The 17,112-nt window shown below is 35.0% G+C and overlaps 1 protein-coding gene and 3 non-coding genes across 4 annotated transcripts in view; 2 read left to right on the top strand and 2 right to left on the bottom strand.

The window, feature by feature from the left end:
* Positions 1-17,112, bottom strand: part of Bx (Beadex) — a 433,930-nt gene that overhangs the window by 34,801 nt on the left and 382,017 nt on the right. The gene's annotated exons all lie outside the window — the stretch shown is intronic.
* Positions 4,848-4,919, top strand: TRNAT-CGU (transfer RNA threonine (anticodon CGU)). Its single transcript has one exon. It is a non-coding gene; the product is annotated as a tRNA-Thr (tRNA).
* On the bottom strand, positions 5,506-5,577 carry TRNAP-CGG (transfer RNA proline (anticodon CGG)). The gene has a single exon. It is a non-coding gene; the product is annotated as a tRNA-Pro (tRNA).
* TRNAT-CGU (transfer RNA threonine (anticodon CGU)) lies at positions 12,002-12,073 on the top strand. Its single transcript has one exon. It is a non-coding gene; the product is annotated as a tRNA-Thr (tRNA).

Here is a 17,112-nt window from a genome sequence, read left to right as displayed (position 1 = left end):
GATCATGCTGTTATTTATCTAGGCTGCAAATTATTTCCTGCTGGTCAAGCTTGTGTGGCTTTAAGCCGAGTTAGGTCTTTAGCAGGTCTTCGAATCGAAGAACTTATTCAAAGTTGACTTCGAAGAAACCTTGTAATGTTGATGCTTTAAAAGAAATGGATACGATGAGAAACGTTACAAGTAACTAAGTAAAGATTACATAACTAATTTAAACAATATTTTACCCTACTAAAAATTAAAAAAAAATTATATTTAAATTAAATTTAAGAAAAAAGCTTTTCTAACAACAAGCTTTTATTACTTGTTAATAAAACGAACTAAAAAGTAAAAAATCAAATTAAAGAAAAAAAACTTTTTTTAAAAATAAGCTTTTATTATTGGTTAATAAAATTAACTAAAAAGTAAAAAACTAAATTGACTGTAAAGAAATATAACACTTTATAAGTTCATTGTAACTTTTAACGATAATTAGGCTTCTTCGTCTGCGACAAAAAAATTCCATATTGTACATAATTATATATTTTAACATTAAAACTTTACACCTAAATTATTAAATCTTACAGTTTATATCACAGTCCTAATTGTTCTAATAAATCTTTTTGTATCGGCTGTCATCGACCTCTGTATTAAATTTGAAATTTCAAGTATCTATCTCATCGAGAAGTTACTTAAAAGCTGGTTTGAAAATTTTCAAATTCTTATCTAATTATTTTGATCCGTGCGCCACCTAACGGATCTTTTTTTCCTTTTGTTGCATTGTCACGGTGTTCTAACCTATGTGTAAAGTTTTACGTTTGTAGCTCAATGAGAAGTTACTTAAAAATTGATTGCAAGATTTGTATGAAAAACGGACAAACATACAACCGACCTAATATAAAGGAAGTAAAAACATAAAAAAATATTCACTTCAAAATATGATAAAATGAAAATGTTCCTACGGAACACGCCCGCGTTTGTACGGGACACGTACGAAATTCAATTTAGAAGTTACATATCAAAACGCAATAATTGCAACCGAACCATTTCGAGAAAATATAATGAAATAATACAAATTATTACTATAAATTTTCAGTAAGTTAAATCAATGTTCTTTTAACTTCTCACTAGCTACTTAGAACATATTCGAAAGGAGAAGATGAATATGAATAATCCGAAAAAATTGTATGGGAACTTATTAAATTTTGATATGGAGCTCCTTAGCTTTAAAACTTTGATTTCCTTATCTTCATGAAATATATTTCATGCATTATGCTTATATTACATGAAAGTCAGATATTCCGGATAGAGGTTTAGACGATTCTTAGGAATGAACATCTCCAAATTTTAGCTATTTAGGATTCAGAACTATAACAAATTTGTGTTGAAGAATGTGTGAACTGTGATATTTTTTCTTTTTTTAATTTTTTTTTCCTCTTTATATATAGGGTGGCATACATATTATATATCGTCTGCTAAGCGGAACATAATAACGCTATCTTAGCAAGCATCTTGAAAATGCCCTATCTGAGACCACTTTTAATAGACGCCCTATTTAAGAATTTGTTTGAAGAATGCTCCACCTTAGAATTTGCACAAATGCACTATATCAGAATTTATTTCAAAAACGCACTATCTGAGCATAAATTGAAAAGTTTTTGACATGAGATCCCAAGAAACATTTACGCTTCAGTCAAATTAGAACTCAGGCTGGGAACTAACATACTTCGAAAATTTCAAACGTTGTTTATCAACTTGGAAAACATAGTTTTCTCAACAAAAACTACATTTATTTGTTAGGAAAAAAGACTGTTTCTCAAGTCGAGGAAAAGAGAAGTGGTTCGCTTCATCTACTCAAATGTGATTCTCTACTTATTGGACTGAAGTGCAAGATTCCATTACTTCAGTATTTTCATGAAAATAAAATAAAACTAGAATATAAGAGTTTAAATTTATAACGCCAAGAATATGTTAACCTATGTCTTGTATTTACATAAATTTCAGTCTTACTCCTTTAAAATTCATAAATTGTCTAAGGCTGAAGATTACTTAGAAAATGGTGTTGGATATAAATGACAATGAAAATAATACCAGTGAAGAGTGGTACTGATATACTATAACCTTTAGCATAAAATATCATTAAGTTTAATTTTATCACCCCTGATGATGCTAGGAAGCCTAGCGAAACGTAGGGTCGAACAAGTGGAGTTAATTTAACTTGCACTTTAAACCAAATTGGTCAACAAGCCTAATTTAATTAAACTATAAAACTAATTTACCGGAAAAACATTAAATCGAGACTAAATGTTTCTCAAGATTAAAAAAAAAATATCAAAGGTCAGAAAATAAATAAAAAACAAGTAAGGACGGCTGTGCCGAAGACTTCATACCTTTCATGAATGGGGCTGAACAATAATCTTATCGTAATTTCCAAATAATGCGCTGTATAAGATAAGAAATATATAGTGAAAATATGTACGTACCTAAACGATTTAATGATAAATGTAAAAAAATGGCAAAAACCCTCTTATCTGCACGATCGGTTGTATGGGATATATATTATATATAGCTCCGATCGAAATGATTTTTACAGGAAATCTTCTATGATATATTAGAATATATATCACCAAGTTTCACGTTTTTATATTGGAAACTAAGGGAGAAATGGCCAAAAATCTTTCTATCTGAACGATCGGTTGTATGGGATATGTATATACTATATACATATAGCTCCGATCAAAGTGATTTTTTCAGGAAATCTTCTATGATATATTAGAATATATATCACGAAGTTTAACGTTTTTATATTGGGAATTAAGGGAGAAATGGCTAAAAATCTTTATATCTAAACGATCGGTTGTATGGGATATATATTATATATAGCTCCGATCGAAATGATTTTTTCATGAAATCTTCTGTGACATATTAGAATAAATATCACCAAACTTAACGTTTTTATACTGGAAATTAAGGGAGAAATGGCCAAAAATCTTTCTATCTGAACGATCGGTAGTATGGGATATAACTATATATAGCTCCGATCAAAGTGATTTTTTCAGAAAATCTTCCATGATATATTAAAATATATATCACCGAGTTTCACGTGTATACTTTCTAAATTAAGGGAGAAATGGCCAAAAATCTTTCTCTCTGAACGATCGGTAGTATGGGATATAACTATATATAGCTCCGATCAAAGTGATTTTTTCGGGATATCTTCTATATCAACGAGTTTCACGTTTATACTTTCTAAATTGCGGCAGGAATGACCAAAATCGTATTATCTGAACGATCGGTTGTATGGGAGATACATATATGTTGTAGTGGTCACATCCTACCGGATGCCACAAATGTCTAATATAATACAAAAATACATCCTTGTACCAAATTTCATTGAGATATCTCAAAATTTGAGGGACTAGTTTGCGTTCAAACAGACAGACAGACGGACGGACGGACAGACGGACATGGCTATATCAACTCAGTTCGTCGCCCTGATCAATTCGGTATACTTAATGGTGAATCTATCTTCTATATTTCTCAACGTTACAAACATCGGACCAAAGTTAATATACCAGTTCATGTTCGTGAAAGGTATAATGATGGTAAAGATGGTAAGTTTAGGTTGAATTGACCGGTCTGTGAGCAACTCACTTAGATTGAATGAGTCCATAGGTGTTACCAGAACTTTGTTTAACGACCAAGCAGAAAAATTCTATCAAAAAAACGGACCTATATTATAATTTAACTCCGTCCCCTTGGCAAATGTCACAAGCTTTCTACGACCTATGTCACCTGCTGCTTCTAGATCTTATAGCTGTATCACTCCTAATAGCTGGAGTCTTAGCCTGATGGGATTAAACGTTTCCTTCTCCAACCAGCATTTCCTACATCTGATATCACTAACTAGGCCTAATTTAAAAGCATGCGACACCAGAAGGCAGTTTCCAGTCAGAATACCCATCATGAGCCAACAGTCCTCTCTTTTTAATAATAAGAGTAACTTTGTTAGTCTAAGATTGTAAGACCTGCACATGATTTTCGACACTTAACAGCTCTTGGGTCCACGCTTTTCCTGCTTGGTCGATCATGTTCAACGCACGCCTTCTCTTAATCCCACCCAATCTTATTGGGACGTCTACGAAGCAAGCTTCAAGGGATGCGCGCCTTTTAGCTGCTTTTCGGTCCCATATATTCCCATAGGTCTTGGAACCCAATCAGAGATGGGGCGTTCTTCGACATAAAATTTTAGATAGAGCATTTTTGAAATTAATCCTAAGATAGGATGCTTTTGAACTGAAAGCCTACAGAGGGTGATATCGGTACCACATAAAATTAGGCAGGAAAACAATGAGTAAATCGGCCGAAATTCGTTTTTAAATTCTCCTTTTTTCATTTGCGATATTTTAAGAGCAAATATCAAAGGATTGTACGAAAATGTCCAACTTTTTGTTTGGAGCTCCCTGAATAATATTTTTGAGGATGTAGTTATATAGTCCAATCAATTTTAGTCTAACAAAGTGCAAGTTTCTCAAAATTTAGACAATTTGCTTTCCGGAATATGTTTCACATTTTCTTCCCTATGAAAATGTTACTTGAATAGTGACTTAACTTAAAAAACATAATTTTCAAGGCGATCCAAATTAATGTTTTTATTGACTCATATTTAGCAAATAAAGGTAGCTCTTTAGTTTTATTTTTCCAATTTTTTTTTTTTTTTTGTATCATAGATCATAATATTGAACAAATTTTTTCATATTTAACTCAAAAATTATGTTTATTGAGTTATAACAATTATGAATTAAATGTGCTATAAGCATTTTTGTAAACAATGAAAGTCATATGGGAACAAAGTCGCTAAGCTGTAACATGTCCCTTTAGCTCAGAGGTAGAGCACTGGTCTCGTAAACCAGGGGTCGTGAGTTCAAACCTCACAGGGGGCATAAAATTATATCATCACACCATTTTTTTTTTTTTTTTTTTTTTTGCAAAATTAAAATGCAGTCTTGCTTTTTGGCCCGTTTCTTAAAAAAAAGCGAAATGCTTCAGATATTAGCTTTTGTAAGTGCTTCTTACACTCTGCTTCCTCTGCTGGGATGCTTGCACCAAAAAACATTGCATACTTTTATGCGCCAGCCAATCTACTACGCATCTGATTTGATGAATTTGACGCGTGTGTATAGATAAATTTATATATACATATGTATATATATACAGGCTGAACTACTTTATCGGCACAATCTATTACGAGAATTGGGCGCAAAGTTCAATGGCTTTTCAATGTTTGAATCCAGTTAGAAAGGCCTTGGCACACTTTTTGACTGTTTTAACAAAAATTAAGAAAATTTGTTTCTTAATATTTCAGACTTTCTACTTGAACTCAATTTTTCCTTCATACCAATTCCAAAAATCTTGAGTAAAGGCAGTTTTTTTTATTTTTATAAATATTTTAGGAATTCAGTAACAACAATTTTTTTTTCTTTTAAATAAAAACTTTACTATAAAAAGATAATTCTACCACTTTTAAAAGGGCTTGTTCGGGAATTGAACCCGAGACCTCTCGCACCCGAAGCGAGAATCATACCACTAGACCAACAAGCCATTCTGCCAGCGGCTGATAAATTTTAATTTTTAACACAGAGAAAAATAAATAGATAAAAATAGAAAAATGCATATAAATGTATATAAGTAAATAAAAACATTTACATTAGACTGGTCGAAAAAAAAACATTATCGAAAGAGCTGTATGGAAGTCTTAGGTAAATGCTCAATAAAAATATGCTCAACAATTGTACGGGTACTGAGTTAGAAATTAGTACCCAAGACAATTTGACAACTTATTTTTTTGTCACTCCATTCGTAATGCGGAAAATATTAGCAGATTAATACCAAGCCGGTGACTTTTTTAGGAATAATATGGAAAATTTGTTTACCCTTTTATTTAATTTATATTTCGTATATGCCCTGAAATGTGGAGATTGTCCGAAGTGTCCAAATATTCGCAAATCCAAATATCCAGTAGAAAAATGCATAAAAAATTCGCTGGGTGGAGATGGTGTGAAGATATTTAGAGAACTCGTATTTATAAACTGTTTTGGTGTCGGATGAAGCACCTAGACCTACATAAATAGTAAAACTTCAAAATAATTTTACATTTTTTAATCAAATTTCTTGCCTGAATGTCTTAAGAATAAATTTAAAAAAACTATAAACTATAAGTGACCCGGCCTATGAAAAGGTGGCTTATGACTCAAAAAAGAAATTGCGAGAAACAGCTGTTAAAGATAAACAATTCATTTCTTCAGTTTCTTAGTAGTTTTCTTTTTTTTTAATCATAAGCCACCTTTTCACAGGCCGAGTCACATATATCGGAAAAGTATACATTGTTTGAGGGCATTAAGTAAAATTTTAAGAAACATTGTTTTGTAGAAAATTTTTACGCCTCATCCCCCTCACATGGAGTCGTTTTGGTTCTTCTTTTAGAAAGTCGAATAAAATAGTTTTTCAGAAATAGCTAGATGGGCGAAATCCTCTATAATTTTATTTCGTCGCCCACTAACCAGAAGCATGAATGTGCAATTTTTCCGATGTTGTGTTATAGGCCTCGTTATATTACCCTTTAGATTCTCTAGGTTCGACTTAAATCTAGAGCTTCCTACGCACATGGAAACCCCAATAATTCGCAGTGCCATTTTCATGAATGTACAAATCAATCACAAAGTTGAGCCAGAAAAATGAATGTAGCATTTTTTATTTATAATTATTTTACTCAGGGAGCTATGCGATATATATGCTAGTTGGGATACACAAAAGATGAGCTGTATAAGGTATTCTTCATAAAAAATTATACCGATGAAGAATTTTTAATAGCTGAATGAATATCCGAAAAAAAAAATAGTTGTTTAATTGAAGACAAACTGAATATCATTCTTTTTATAAAAATCTTGTAACTTTTTCATTTACATACATACTATGTCAAAGCCGCGGATGTTTTCCCAAGTATTGTGTTGCTCCGAATGCCAATCCGCCAATAGAATTGGCCTAGCAGGTATTCGCTTGGCCCTAACATTATTTAAAAATTAATTTGCAGTGATTTTTTTACGTGTTTTGGGTTAAGGCCACACCATGACCACTTGGGCCTCTGCCTATAGCGTACTTGGATTCAGCCTATCAAAATATATAGAAAGCATGAGTCGCATTACCTGATCCGACTACTTTTAATTTTTTTGTATAGCTGTGTTAAAAAAAATTAGATCAGTTTTTAAAATTTTTGTTGTCCCATTGTATAGCTGTGTTAAAAAAAAATTAGATCAGTTTTTAAAATTTTTGTTGTCCCAGAAAAATCAATGTGCTAAATCTCGGAAAATAGAAGGGATGCGAGGGATTCAAGGGGTTGTGTAGTGCAACATATAGCTTCTCCAACCCAATTGTCAACCTCACCTTCGAGCGGCGAATCCCGTTTCACTAACAGACGAGGCTCTGGCGACCCCAAGCTCCTCATGGAACTTGGGGGTGGGGAGGGAGGGATGGCCTGAAGGTTCAATGTGGCCATATAAATCGTTCCCGAGATGGTCGGGCCAGCACCTTAATGGTGCTGTGTTACCGGAGCGTATCGGATCTGTATCCGACAAAGGACCATCACATCGATAACACTCCCCAAAGCCTTCGGCGAGTAACCTAATCGCTACAACAACAACAACAGAAGGGATGCGAGCAGAGCAATTATCTCAGTTGAAAGAGCATAATGTGAATATAATATATAGACACGCTTTTACATTAGAAACTAATTCTTCTAATTTTGAGAGAGCATAAACTTTGAAACTCGATTTTCCAACATTTTCATTTTGACACATTCATGCTTCTGGCAAGCGGGCTACGATTTGCTTTCAAATTTCAATAGGAGTTCTCTCAGAGAAAATCTTTGTAAAAAGACTTTGTAGGATTACAGAAAATTAAAATCATATACTTCCATCAAATATGCCAAAAAAATTTGATTACTCGGATATCGTCTGCTGAGTGGAATATTACCATATCGGTTGCAGTCTCGAAAACGATATAGTATCTCAGAAAACTTTTGAATAACGCCTCCCTACAGAATTTGTTACAAAAACGCCTAATCTTAGCTTAAATTCAATTAATTTTGACATTATCTGAAGTGTTTATAAAAAATGATCTGAGATCGAGCATTTTTGAAATAAATTGTCAAATAGGGCGTTTTTTGAAAAGTATTCTCATATATGGTGTTTTTCAACTGGCAGCCGAGATATAATGATATTCCACTGCATATTTTTTTATGTACAATTTTTCGTTGTTTTGTTATTGTTTTCCAAACCGCTGGAACGGAGTTAGGGCGCAAATAGCCTGCATTGTGAGGCGAAAGTTGCAATCTGCCAAGCCTAATTGAAAAGGATTTTCACTTAGTTCAGTTCTCACCATCTCTATTTAAGTAAGAAATTAAAGTCAGGATACCAATTAATGCTCTTGATAATCGACTATTCGAATAATCGATTATGCTTTATCAACTAGTTTCATCTGGGGGCAGTTAACTTGTTCACGGATGGGTCGAAGTAAATGTAAGCCGCGAATTAAGTTGGCTGATCACTGCAGCGTCTTTGCCGCTATTATGGATGCGGTAGATGGAATGCTATCCTGTGCTACTACGGTTAGGGAATTTAACATCTGCTAGAATACTCGGCTATCAAGGCCTTGAGTTCAACTATAGTGCGGTCGAGAGTGGTCTGGGAGTGCCAGACATCGGTTGCGTTTGCATCGAACTATTTTATGATTAATATTATCTGTGTCCCGGGTTATAGTGATTTTTCGGACAAGGCCTTGAGTCCAACTATAGTGCGGTCGAGAGTGGTCTGGGAGTGCCCGACATCAGTTGCGTTTGCATCGAACTATTTTATGATTAATATTATCTGTTTCCCTGGTCATAGCGATTTTTGGACAACTGTCAAGCGGATCTCTTAGCCCGCATCGGTACAATTGAAGCGAATGAAGATGGCTATAGGGATTTCGGGATTCTGCTCCTGCATAGGTGGGCCTCCAGTCGGCGCAGCAACCGTTTGAAGGACACCACCTCTTGTGTTGCAGCAACATCCTTCTGGCCGGACTTGGAAGGCAGGAGGTCTGCCTAAATGATTGGGTTTACAAAGGCTGATCTATCAATAGTCATTGGGGTTTTGACAGGATACTGTCTAATGGGAATCCATGTGGTATGTCTCAATATACTGGAAACCTCATCCTGCTGCAGTTGTACGAAGAATGATGAGGTGGAATTGTCGAGTCACTTTATGCTTAACTGCCCACCTTTTACCAGAACTAGGCGAAAATATTTCGGTCTCGACTCACTTCGATCTCCAGAGGATTTATCCAAGGTTGAGTTCGGTCTCATTCAAAAATACCTAGTTTTTGGCATTCGATTAATGAATCTTGTGTAAAGACGTTGTGGAGTTATTGTTGTAAGCCTTCTGCAGCTCACATATTTTATTCTTCCATACAAAGCTACGTTGCAGAAAACGCATTTCTCACCATAAAATTTAATTATTTTTTAATTTTAATGACTGGTTGACGTAGAATATAAAATTGGTAAAATTTTGGACAATGGGCGTGGCATCGCCCCCTTTTGAAAGGAGGTAATTTGAAAGTTTTGCAAGCCGTAATTTGGCAGTCGTTGAAGATAACATGATGAAATTTGGCAAAAGAGCGTTACCCCTATTCATATATGTGTGCTAAATAAAAATTAACAAAATCGGATGACGAGCACGCCCACTTTTTAAAAAAAAAGTTTTAAGTCAAATTATAACAAAAATTGAATATCTTTACAGTATATAAGTAAATTATATCAACATTCAACTCCAGTAATGATATGGTGTAACAAAATATAAAAATAACAGAAAATTTTAAAATGGGCGTGGCTCCGCGCTTTTAATGCCATAAGTCGAACAAAAATGTGAAATTTGGTAAGGGCTTAGATTCTATGACGATAACTGTTTTCTGTGAAAATGGTCAAAATCGGCCGAAGCCACGCCCAGTTTTTATACACAGTCGACCGTCTGTCCTTCCGCTCGGCCGTTAACACGATAACTTGAGCAAAAATCGATATATCTTAACTAAACTTAGTTCACGTACTTATCTGAACTCACTTTATCTTGGTATAAAAAATGGCCGAAATCCGACTATGACCACGCTCACTTTTTCGATATCGAAAATTACAAAAAATGTAAAAAATTCCATAATTCTATACCAAATATGAAAAAAGGGATGAAACATTGTAATTGGATTGGTTTATTGACGCAAAATATAACTTTAGAAAAAACTTTGTAAAATGGGTGTGATACCTTCTATATTAAGTAGAGTAAAATTAAAAAGTTCTGCAGGGCGAAATCAAAAGCCCTTGGAATCTGGGCAGGAATACTGTTCGTGGTGTTACATACATAAATTAATTAGCGGTACCCGACAGATGATGTTCTGGGTCACCCTGGTCCACATTTTGGTCGATATCTCGAAAACGCCTTCACATATACAACTAAACTCCCTTTTAAAACCCTCATTAATACCTTTAGTTTGATACCCATATCGTAAAAACACATTCTAGAGTCACCCCTGGTCCACCTTTATGGCGATATCTCTAAAAGGCGTCGACCTATAGAACTAAGGCCCACTAACTTTTAAAATATCCATTAACGCCTTTCATTTGATTCCCATATCGTAAAAACACATTCTAGAATCACCCCTGGTCCACCTGTTTGGCGATATCTCGAAAAGGCGTCCACCTATAGAACTAAGGCTCACTCCCTTTTAAAATACTCATTAACGCCTTTCATTTGATTCCCATATCGTAAAAACACATTCTAGAATCATCCCTGGTCCACCTGTTTGGCGATATCTCGAAAAGGCGTCCACCTATAGAACTAAGGCCCACTCCGTTTTAAAATACTCATACCGAAATCGATTTTTTTCATTTTCAAGGCTCCAAATCATTTTTATGTATATGTTTCTGTTAGATCCACCAATAAGTATACCAAAATGATCAGGGGACGAGCTAAGTTGATTTAGCCATGTCCGTTGTACGTCCGTCCGTCCATCTGTCCGTCCATCTGTCCGTCCGTCCGTCCATCTGTCCGTCTGTCCGTTTGTTTGAACGCAAACTAGTCCCTCAATTTTTGAGATATCTTGATGAAATTTGGTAAGCAGGCATATTTTGATGGGGGATTTGACATTTGTCGGAATCGACCGGATCGGACCACTATAGCATATACCTCCCATATAATATATATCCCATACAACCGACTGTTCAGGTAAGAGGATTTTCATCATTTTTGTCGAAATCGATTTTTATTATAAATATGTCCGATCTTGACGATTTTTTTAGACAACCATCTATGCCCAATACGTAAGCTTGTGGTAAAATTTGATGTTGCAAGCTGTTAAAATGAAGCAGAAATGGGGCAAAAATGGTGAAAACCCTCTTATTGAACAATCGATTGTATGGGAGGTATATGCTATAGTGGTCCGATCCGGTCGATTCCGACAAATGTCAAATCCCCCATCAAAATATGCCTGCTTACCAAATTTCATGAAAACATCTCAAAACTTGAGTGACTAGTTTGCGTTCAAACAAACGGACAGACGGACAGATAAATACATATGTACATAATAAATAGTCACAGTATATAACAACAAATAATGAGTCCAATTTCTTGAATTCATTTACATTACATAAGAAGACTCTTTCGCTACTCGCACTACACAACAAATAACCCATTACTTTGCTTTTCCCTTCATTTGTTAAATTTTTATTTATTTTTTTTTTTTTTCATTTTGCCATTTCTTGGCCTTTGCTGCTTAGTTCCATCCATTTTTTATCGTTCTGCGACAGCGCACATGCTTATAAATTACACAAGCAGCAAATACCAGATAAGAACAACATAATTACAATTACAACAACAGTGTTTTAAGTGTGAATGAGATAGCTTGTGTGTAGAGTTGTTCAATGGCGTTTGTCACAATAATTAATCGAGCCTCTTTAGCTCAGTGGTAGAGCACTGGTCTCGTAAACCAGGGGTCGTGAGTTCAAACCTCACAGGAGGCACAAAAGAAAATTCAAGTTTTTTTATTTTTTTAATTATAAAATAAACAAAAATTTAAAGATACACTTACGGCTGAATTCTGTAATTCAGTCTCATCTCAAATGTCTAAATTTGAGATTTTCCTTTAGAGACAATTTTTGTGACTTGAGATGATTTCGGTATTCAGTAAACGAAAGTCACAAAAACAATTCACCATATCAACGAAATTCACCAAAATGACAATTTACTCATACATTGAACAAATAATAGGGGGACTCATGTAACCATATAAATGCCTTATAAAGAGTGTAAACGTATAAATTTATCTAGTGCGTAAACGAGCTGTCAAATTTTGTATGAAAAATCATTTACACAATTTGTATAAATTTACGCGCACATTTCATTTTGTAAACGCGGTAAACTCAAAGGAATGCAACCTTGCAGACATTACAGCAGGCATTTTCATCAGAAATCTCCAACATCAGCAAGTAAAGGCGTTTTAGTTTTGATTTTTCACTTAATCTTGGCATTTTTTAATTTGTATAACAATCAAAAAAATTTTGTTTTGCAATAATACAGCTGATAAACAATTAAGTTTATCAAGAGTATTACTAGGTGCGTTCATATAACCGCGTGTGTAAATGGATATAATTTTACACCTTATAAGTTTATATGCTTTCATGAGTCCCCCTAATATAGCATTGCATTTTGTCAACAAAATGTTGAGTGGTGTTGTGGCTGAGCTCGCTAAGACGCCGTTCACAACTTTTATAGAAAATCCGAAAGTGTGTAGGTTCGAATCTCAGCGGCGCCACTAGAGTTCGATGTTTTTTTTTTTTTAAGTATTTTCTGTTTTTTATTTTTTCTATGCTTTTTTTAATTTGAAGAATAAAAAGAATATATTTAAAGCGTTTTTCGCAAATAATTTTCATACTTTTTCTGAAATTCTCACGTTTGTGATCTGCCCCGGCCCAGCTCACAAATTAGTGATTGCTTTTGTGAGGCTGGAGACGCGAGACAGCTTACAGAATGGCAAATTGTCTCAAAAGTGATTTTCACCCCAAATAGTCTCTAATAGTGACTAGAGACGGCTTACTGAATTCAGCTATTAAAGTAAACTCAGGTTATCTAACTGTTGCCGGTAATTTTGTAAACAGCAAATTTCGTTGCTATGGATGGATTAAGCAGAAGGAATCAGTTCAGTAGGGGATTCTGTGGCTTCTTATTTACAATTTTAGGGATTTAGCAATTAATCTTGAGATTGTGTTATGCAGTAGACTTTCCGTTCCGGGATCTCCCTTCACTGGAAAACGGTCTCGAAATCTACTGATACTTTTTAACTAAGCAAAAATTTTTCTAATTCCACCACAACCGTGTTCACTATACGCCTTACAAATATTCACACAATAACTTAAAGACCATAACATATCCTGGAACAACTACATGAGCTTTGGCTTCAGTTTCATATTATTTTTGACATTTTAAATCTAACTTCAGTAAGATTTTGGTTTATGACTCTATGTTTTTTTTTTTTGTGGTTTCGCTTCTGGTTGGGGCTTTAGTCCGGTTTCGATCCCAGGTTTTGAATCCTTATTTTGTTCCAGTTTCAGTGCCGCAACAGTTTCGGTCCGAGTATCCGTTCCAAGGTCGTTTCCGGTTTAGCTGTAGCTAAGCTTTCGGTCCATATTTCAGCTCCGGTTTCGGATTGTGGTACGGGTTCGATCCAGGTTTCGGTTCCGGATTGGACTGCAGTTTTGGTTCGCGATAGTTTCTGGTTTCTGTGCAGACTAAGTGCCGGTCTTTGCTCCCATTTCGGTTGAGGTTTGGGAATTGGTTTAGCTAATACTTTCTTTCGCAATTCGGCTCCTGCGTCTAATTGGATTCTGTTCCGGTTTTAATTCTGATTTCGGATTCGGTTCCACTTACCTAGCAGTTTCCGTTACGATTTCTATTTCCGTTTCAATCCAGATTTCAGTTTTGGTTATCGTTTCATTTAAGGTTTCGGTTTGCCTCAGTCAGCCACACAAATCAGTAAAAACCAACCCCTGAATGAAAACACAGCACTTACACATAAATATACACAAACATCCATTTTGACAATACCTGCTCATGTACATGCGAACTATAAATACAAGACAAACGAACATAGCAGATCAGGGCCCGTATTATGTGTTTCAATCACGGATCGTAACACGTAATACGGGCCCATAACGAAAATCGACACTGATGATGGCACAACGCCGAGACCGGTTTGTCTCGAAACCAAATTTGTCGGAAAATCTTTTCAATATACATCATTTCGGGGCAGATTGGATTCCGGTTTAGAGTCATATTTGGATCCGGTTTTGGTTTTCATTTCGTTCCTTTTTTTTTTGATTTCGGCTCCTGTTCTGGTTTCGATTTCTTATTGCGTTTTTTTTTTCTAAGGAAAAATGGCGTACTGCTCACTCTTGAATTGTGTTACTGGCGCTCTGCAAAATGGGTGAACTTTAAGTATAGACTTTTTTTTGGTTATAAAGAGGAATATACTTTGTGAACTGGTCAAGAAAGCTGGCAAAGCTTAAAAAAGTTTGAAGGGTAACATTATTAAAAAAACGCCTCTTTTTTTCCCTTCCTTTCCTATTTCCACTCCTCTCTTACCCCTTTGCTTTTCTTTCCTGTCCCCTCCTTTTTTTAACTTTGCATTTCCTTGTTGTCAACTCCTCCCTCTTTCCTCGGTGTTACCGATATCGCACCTTGCATTTATTTTATTTATTTCCTTTCCGCCGTGGTGTGTTGGTAGCGTGCTCCGCCTACCACACAGAAGATCCTGGGCTCACGATTTTCAACTAGAAAAACATTTTTTTAAGCGGGGTCGCCCCGGCAGTGTTTGGCAAGCACTCCTAATGTATTTCTGCCATGAAAAGCTTCCCACGGAAAACTCATCTGCGTTGCATAAGTTGGTCCCGTCCCGCCAATTGGTAGGCAAAACTAAAAAGGAGCACGACGCAAATTCGAAGAGAAGCTCGGCCTAAAATCTCTTCGGAGGTTATCGCCACTTACATTGTTTTTTTTTTATTTGCTTCGGTAACCGCATCGTCCTCAAAATAATTTTGCTATAAACTTCTAGGAATTTTTATTTGAAATTACGGATGGTATCGTTAGTTCTGTTAGAATTCGCATCGGTTTAACACTTGGTATACCTACTATGTGGGACATAGCTGTAGGCATTTAAAACAGATTAATAGCAGGTGTTATATATTTAATGATATTTTAAATGCTACAATATAAATTATCTTGCATATTTTAAATGGGCTTAATTGCATATAAAGGAAAACGACAAACAACAAAGTAACTTAATCGATGTTTTTGCGTGATTGCACAAGCCTTTAAGTATTTGTTTAGTTAATGAAAGATAATTGTAGAACTTAAAGTTAGCTTTTAAGTAAATGTGTTTGACATTAATGCCTTTGCGTGCACGTGACGGGTGTCTGGTATTGTAAGTAAGTCGTGAGGGTTTATGTATACATTCCATTTAAATTAACTAAGATTAAGAAATGCTCCCTGAAGAATTTTGAATACACTTAAAAGTGACTAAAATGAATGGCACGCATTGTGAGTCGGTCAGGAGGAAAAGTACAAAAGAGTAAGAGCCGTAATAAGCACAATTTACTGTTTTACTATATTCTACCGATTCTGCTTAACACCTGTCAAATTCATTAGCGCATGCTGAGGCTTTTAGAATATCTAATGCGCTCTAATTAGGAGATCAGGCAAGCAAGTAAATCAAGTCAAGTTAGCTAGCTAATAGATCATGTTACCAGCTGCTATATGAGCGTTGACCATTTGAGCGTTTTCTTAATGACCAAAAGTATCGCATATGTATATAAATATTGCTCATAACAGTACAGCGTTCATATGCCAACATGCACAAAACTCATAACTGACTAATTAACTTAACCATTATGGCCAATTTAAGAGTTGGTGTGGTGTTAAATTGCGAGCACATACATATGACATATGTACATACAAACATATGTAAGTTAGCACCAACTAAGTCAACATTCTAGCTGACGCTAATGTAGAGCTTAGTCAGCAATACGCAAGTTGATGGCTCAACATACTTAATAATAATTTTGAAGCAAACAGGAAAAGGCCCAGACGCCTGATCAGCAAAAACACAAATATTGTGAACGACATCCGGAATTGAATTGGGAACAACATCCGCCATGCGCCGAACGAAATAATGCTGGCACAGGTAGAATTAAGTTATATTTAGAACTAATTTACCATTTTTAAGTCAGTCAGTTGTAAGCAGTTAGTTGTAAACGTTTAGTTTTAATTAGTGAGTAAGAAAGTAAGGTCTTACGACCAATAATTAAATTAGTGAATAAATAATAATAAAGGTCTTGAGACCCAAAAAAATTATTTTTTTAGTATCCTTAACAAAGGATGCAATAATTGGCGCCCGAGCTAAAAGGCTTGGCCTGGTAAAGTTATAGTGTTGTAAAATCGGTATAAAGCTTAATAAAGTGCCGCGAAGGAAACTGTTATCAAAAAATTCCAAAAGTGCCACCAGTATAGCATTAACTTTCAAAAAAAGTGCCACAATACAAAAAGTGCCACAATAGAAAGAAAACCGGTAGGAAAAAAACTTTCAATAAGTACCACAAATAATAAAGTGCTACGAAAGAAAAACTATTCCAATTTGTATGACTAAACGATACCTATAAGAAGGGGCGTGAAAGGGGTAGTGAAAACTTACAAACTTCCCGGACGCCCCAACGATACCAGCCAAGGAGCCACCCCCAGCAACAAGGTATAAGCCAGTGTACCACGAGTACCGCCAGGAAAAGGGAAAAATACACACTTATCGAGATGGAGCTGAAATGAATGTAAGAAAATATTTATATATTTAAGAAAAATATTTAAAAACAAAAAAATTCAAATCTACTAAATTTTGAAATTTCATCTTAAAAACGCATATTTGAAAAATTTAGAAAGTAATGAGCGAAAGATTTTTTTTTTAAGGAAAAAGAAAAATATTGAAAAATAAGTAACTTTCAAAAAGATTTATAGGAAT

Source organism: Eurosta solidaginis, chromosome 4 (genome assembly GCF_040869045.1).
Source record: "Eurosta solidaginis isolate ZX-2024a chromosome 4, ASM4086904v1, whole genome shotgun sequence".
Taxonomy (NCBI): domain Eukaryota; kingdom Metazoa; phylum Arthropoda; class Insecta; order Diptera; family Tephritidae; genus Eurosta; species Eurosta solidaginis.
Note: the sequence above shows the minus strand (reverse complement) of the source record. Positions and strands in the feature narration are given on the sequence as shown.